The sequence below is a fragment of the Terrapene carolina genome, unplaced genomic scaffold, assembly GCF_002925995.2.
Source record: "Terrapene carolina triunguis isolate 2854851 unplaced genomic scaffold, T_m_triunguis-2.0 Scaffold675, whole genome shotgun sequence".
In the NCBI taxonomy this organism is placed as follows: domain Eukaryota; kingdom Metazoa; phylum Chordata; order Testudines; family Emydidae; genus Terrapene; species Terrapene triunguis.
The window spans coordinates 642,814-648,086 of record NW_020665026.1 but is presented as its reverse complement, the minus strand read 5'-3'; the positions used below and the strand labels follow the sequence as shown (position 1 = coordinate 648,086).

Sequence of the window (5,273 nt, the reverse complement as noted above, 5' to 3'; positions counted from 1 at the left end):
CCTACGAAAAACAAACCAGTGTGCACAGCCCCTCTCTCCTGGGAGACGCTTCAAAAGACAAAACAGCATGTCCAGCCCGCTGTTCCCAGCAGCCTACAAAAACAAACCACTGTGCACAGCCCAACCCTCCCAGAAGCCCCTACAAAAGCCAAACCAGCGTGCACCAGCAGAGGCATGCAGTGGGTGGGAATCGCTTATTTTGTAAGGAGCAGGATGGATTTTAAGCTCGGAAATGGGGCCTCCTGTTTAACCGTTTAGAAAGATAATAAAATGACAGGACAGACGCTGTCTGGACTGTGTGGCTCATTGCAGGGAGGGGAGGAGCCGGTGAAAGAGGCCGGATTCTGCTGCAGCCTAATGTCCCCTTCTCACTGATCAGCTACAGCAGGGGCAGTGCCAGTGGAGAGCGTCAGGCACCAGGTGACGTTCAATTGGTTCTAGCTGAGACTGCAGGCAGGGTAAAACTCCCATTGCAAAAGCCAGAGGCGCAAGGAGCGGTTTGCGCTGAAACCCTGACTTGTGGCGCTGCCTGGAGCCTTGGCAGGGCTGTGAAGTACAGGCGGTTCCGTGTCGCAGACAGGTTAGTTGGTGTCTGCCTCCTGCTAGTGTGGCTTGGCCAGCCTGCAGGGCTCTGATAAGTGTTGTCAGTAACACCCCTGGGAGGTCCAGAGCAGCGTGTTATTCAGGCAGCATCGCCAGCCCAGCTGCTTCAATAAGGAGAGAAGGGAAATAAAAGAACCCCCCCATTCCAAAGGCGATTTCCTCAGTCGCCCTCCCTGCCCCAGCCCCTCCGATTTCCTGCCTATATCCACTGCCAGCTTGATCCCTGCCCCCTCTCTACTCCACTCTGGTTTTAAATGTCTCGGGCCCTGGGGATTCCGCGCCTTGGGGGATGAGTCTGCTGCACCGGAGAGCTTGTTAACAAGCCATTCCTGAGCTTCAGCTTAAATTTCTCTCTCTCGCTCCTAGTTACTCCCCAAGCAATTCTTCCTCCTTGCAGATGGCTATCATCGTCCCCCTCCCCCGCCCCATCCCCTGCCCACAGGGTACAGCTTAGTTCTGCCTGGCTAGCGTCTTATCCAGCCCCGTCCCCAAAGTAGCTGAATGCTTTGCCTATGGTCGTGTATTGACCCTCCCAGGGATTTAGCATTATCCCCATTTTACAGATAGGGAAACTGAGGCACGAGGTCTCACGCTAACACGGGGAGTCAGAGCTGGGAATTGAATCCAGATCTCTAGAGTCCCAGTCCAGGGCCTTAACTGCAAGCTCATCCTTCTTTCCTTACCCCACACCTCCATTAAGGTGTCCTCATAAATCAGCCCCTCACCCCCTCACCTCCCTTCTGTTTCTCTTCTCTAATTCAGTTTAATAGATTACAGGCCAGAAGGGACCTTTATTAGGTGTACTACGGTACCAGCTGGGAGGTGCAGTCATGGACCAGGACCCCATTGTGCTGGGTGCTGCATGTTATTTATTAGGTGTATTATGGTTGCAGCTGGGACCCCCAGGCACGGACCAGCAGTCCACTGTGTTCAGTGTGGTACGGGCACATCAAAGAGACGATCGCTGCCTCACAGAGCTCTCAGTCTCATCCGCTTGTCTGATCCAGGCCGTGTCTGATCCTGAGCTAAAGCCAGGATTCCCAGTGCGGTTGCGTGGAGTCTGGAGCGAGAGGGGTCCTCTCTTCTCAGCTCTGCCAGGATGCCTGTGTGGCTGGCTCTGATCGGCAGGAGCCCTTCCTGCTGCTAAGGCCTCATCTCATGCCCTCCCCACCTGCAAAGCACCGAGAGCTGCCCCCTTCAAGTGGCAATTCTGGCATTTGACCACTGGGGGTCTGCAGGGCTCTGGGAAAACCGGCTGGGCAGTTGGAGTGATTGATAACCAGCCTGTCTATGTGATCTCGCTCCCCCACCCTCCCCTTTGCCCGGCTGGAGCTAAAATAATAAAATGCTGATCTCACACACTTCACTGGCGGTATCCCTTGCCTCAGCACTGCGCTGCTGCTACTTTCGCCCAGCCTGGAAAGGCAGCGTCCTGGACTGCCAGGGGAAGGTAAGCTGGAAGCCCTGCTCCCGGGCGGTAGATTTCTCCATGGGGCACAAGGCTGATCTAACCACAAAGCTAATATTCTAAGCGGCTCGCTGAAGGGGCGCGGGGCTGGCTTGCCCTCTTCGGCCATTGCTCGTTGGGCTCTGCATTCTCACCTCCGGCTTGCGTTGGAGGAGACGGGCTGCCCATGTGGGATCAGTGCCTGCTTTTCTGGGCTGTAGGGCACGTGTTCCTCTTGTAGGTAGGTGAAGGGACCTTTTCCTAGTGCGTTGAGAGGCCTTCTCTGCCTGGAACATCTGCTCTTGTACTTGTCTCCTATCATGGCTCCATGCACGATCCTGATGGAGGATGGGTTTCGGCTACTGGGCCTGCTTTCCCCCCCACCAAAAGAATATAAAAAACACGACAGGGCTACGACGTGGATGCTCCTACAGTGCTTCGCAGCCCAGAGCGCTGGGTAAATGTTACAGACCCGTACAGGTCGGTTTGACTAGTGCTCAAATGTGGCCACCTCTGGGGAGGGCTGCAGCAGCTGTTATAATCGTTTAGGACAGGGCCCGGGTACCGTAACTGCAGGAGGAATATTAGGTAGGCAACATCGCAATTCCCAGGCTGGAATTTGGCTGGGACTCGGGCTAACAAGCACTAGGGGATCTTTAGTGACGGGGGCTTGTGTGTGTTACGCCTGCCACGCAGCCCTCCCTAGTGCCCTGTGCTGACCCAGTAAGGAGAGCGCCACCTATCGAATCCTCCAGCATTGCTTCCTGCAGATCTGGGTGGGTGGCACTCGGAGGTCTCCTATCCAACTTTCCAACCCAGCCTGCACACACTCAGCCTCTGAAACCGGACTCCAGCGCCCGGTGGCACAACCGCAGACGGAATTGTTTGGAATAAAACAAGAGGACAGTCAGGTTTTGCCCTGGGGAAAGGCCAAAGGGCTATTGCCAGATTCCCAGAGCCCTGCAGGACACTGTGCCCTTGCGTTGTAGTCGGAAGCCAGCTTAACCCCGGTAAGGCTGCGGCTACATGTGAGCACCTGGCCGCTGTGATCTCAGCAGAGCAAGGTCAGGCGGAGTCGGGAGCAGCATGGCCACAGGGGCTGTTAGAAAGGCTTTTTCGACCTGAGCTGGTGTCTGGCTGCTGCTGCTTTAACATGCTAACGGGTAATAATATAAATAATTCCCTCTGTGGCAGGTACCCCTGGGTGGCTGTCTGTGACCTGTGTTAGATTGGAGGTCAGACTAACCGATCAGAGCGACTCCGGCTGGCCTTAGCAGCTGTAGGTTTGGTTCTGATCGCCCGTATGCTGGTAAATCGAGAGCAAGGGCATTGAAGACTGTGGTGTGAGATCAGAATCCCTCCTTGTGGCCCTGTGGCCCCTTCTAATTCAACGTTATCCCTATGCCCTGGCCAGTCCTGTCTGCTTAGGTAGTCAGACTGCCCATCACCGTGGGGGCTGGGCCCTGTGCCAATGAGCTTACAAGCAACAGGCAGCAACGCGCAGGGCTTGAAGTGGGTGACGTAGACGCTCTCCTTACACTGCCAGAGCTGGGTAAACGGGCTGAGGGCATAGGTGTCGACTTCCCCAGTTCCCGCAGGGTGCTTGACCACCGCTCTGCCCCAGGCCCAGCCCCCACTCCACCCCTTCCCCAAATCCCCCGCCCCACCTCTTCCTGCCCCCCACCCTTCCCCTTCCCCCCCACCCCGCACCTCCTGAACACTGCTGAACAGCTGATCATGGTGGGCGGCAGGCACTGGGAGGGAGGGGGAGGAGCTGATTGGCGGGGCCACTGGCGGGTGGGAAGGCTGGGTGGGGGAGGAGCTGATCCACGGGGCTGCCGGGGGGTGCTGAACACCGCCTGTTTTTTTTCCATGGGTGCTGCAGCCCCAGAGCACCCACGGAGTCGCCGCCGATGCCTGAGGGTGAAAGCGACTCAGGCCCGCTCTTTAAGACGCTTCCCAGCTGAGGAGCTCCGAGCACCTCCCATTTTACTGATGCGGGAAACTATGGGGCTGTCTACCCTTGGAGTTCATAGATTCATAGATTCCAAGGCCAGAAGGGACCATGGTGATCATCCCACCTCTGTAACAGGCCAGAGACCTGCCCCAAAGGAATTCCCAGAGCAGAGCTGTTAGAAAAACGTCCAGTCTTGATTAAAAAATGGTGTCTGATGGAGAATCCACCATGATCCTTGGGAAATTGTTCCAGTGGCTAATTACTCTCCTGGTTAAAAACGTGCACCTTCTTTCCCGTCTGAATGTGGCTAGCTTCAGTTTCCAGCCATTGGATCGTGTTCGGCCTTTCTCTGCTAGTGTAAAGAACCTATTATTCAATACTTGTTCCCCATGTGGGTACTCACAGACTGGGATCAAGTCCCACCGTAGCCTTCTCTTGGTTAAGCTAAATAGATTGAGCTCCTGGAGTCTCTCCCTGTAAAGCAGGTTTTCGAATCCTTTAATCCTCCCTGCAGCTCTTCTCTGACCCCTCTCCGATTTATCAGACCCTGTGGGAGCCCCGAGATAGCCCCGGAAAACCCACCGCACCGTGTAGCACTTTGCTCAGTGACTTTATTTAAGGCCCGTTTCTCTGCCCTGTTTCAGACCCCGCTCCAGCGGGGAGGGGATGGGATGGGGCGGCCGTCCCACCTGTTCTACAGCTGCCAGCTGGCACCGCTCTCCGAACGAGCATCACGGGACATGACATTGGGCGCCAGGCTGACCCGTGTCCAGCCAGGTTGGCAGATTCCTGGAGCAGCTGCCTTGGCAGTTTTGATCAGTCGAAGAGGGGATGACGCTGGCTGTGTCACCCCTCCATCTGCCCTTTAGGTTCCGCCCCCAGCACCCCTTCTGTGCCCAGCAACCCCCTTCAATCCCTGGCCTACTCCCCTCACACCTGGTGCCTCCTCCACCCCCAGCACGACACCCTGCATCCCCATTGTGCCCCGTCCGTCCGTCCCCAGGGCGTCCATTCCCTCTCCAGCTCCATCCTTATCTCAGTGCAGGTGCCCTCCCTCTGCCACCCTTAGCCCAGCACCACCTCCATCCCCATCCCTTCCAGCATGGACCTATGGCCCCCAATGGACTCTCTGGTCCCCTCCAGGGGCACCCTCTGCATCCTCCCACCCTGCTCAGCGCGTCTGCTTCAGACTTGCTCCCTTATCGGCTGGTGCCGATGGCTGCGGGGCTGGGACGGGTCCTGGGTCTCTGATAAGGACACTGAGCT

The 5,273-nt window shown here is 56.7% G+C and overlaps 1 protein-coding gene across 1 annotated transcript in view; it reads left to right on the top strand.

Annotated features, from left to right (window-relative positions):
* The first annotated feature begins 1,962 nt into the window (after nt 1–1,962).
* The window catches only part of TMOD4 (tropomodulin 4), an 18,236-nt gene continuing 14,925 nt past the window's right edge, over nt 1,963–5,273 (top strand). Inside the window, exon 1 of the mRNA XM_024211290.2 lies at nt 1,963–2,053. The gene's annotated coding sequence lies outside the window, so the exon portion shown is untranslated. The remainder of the gene's footprint in view (nt 2,054–5,273) is intronic.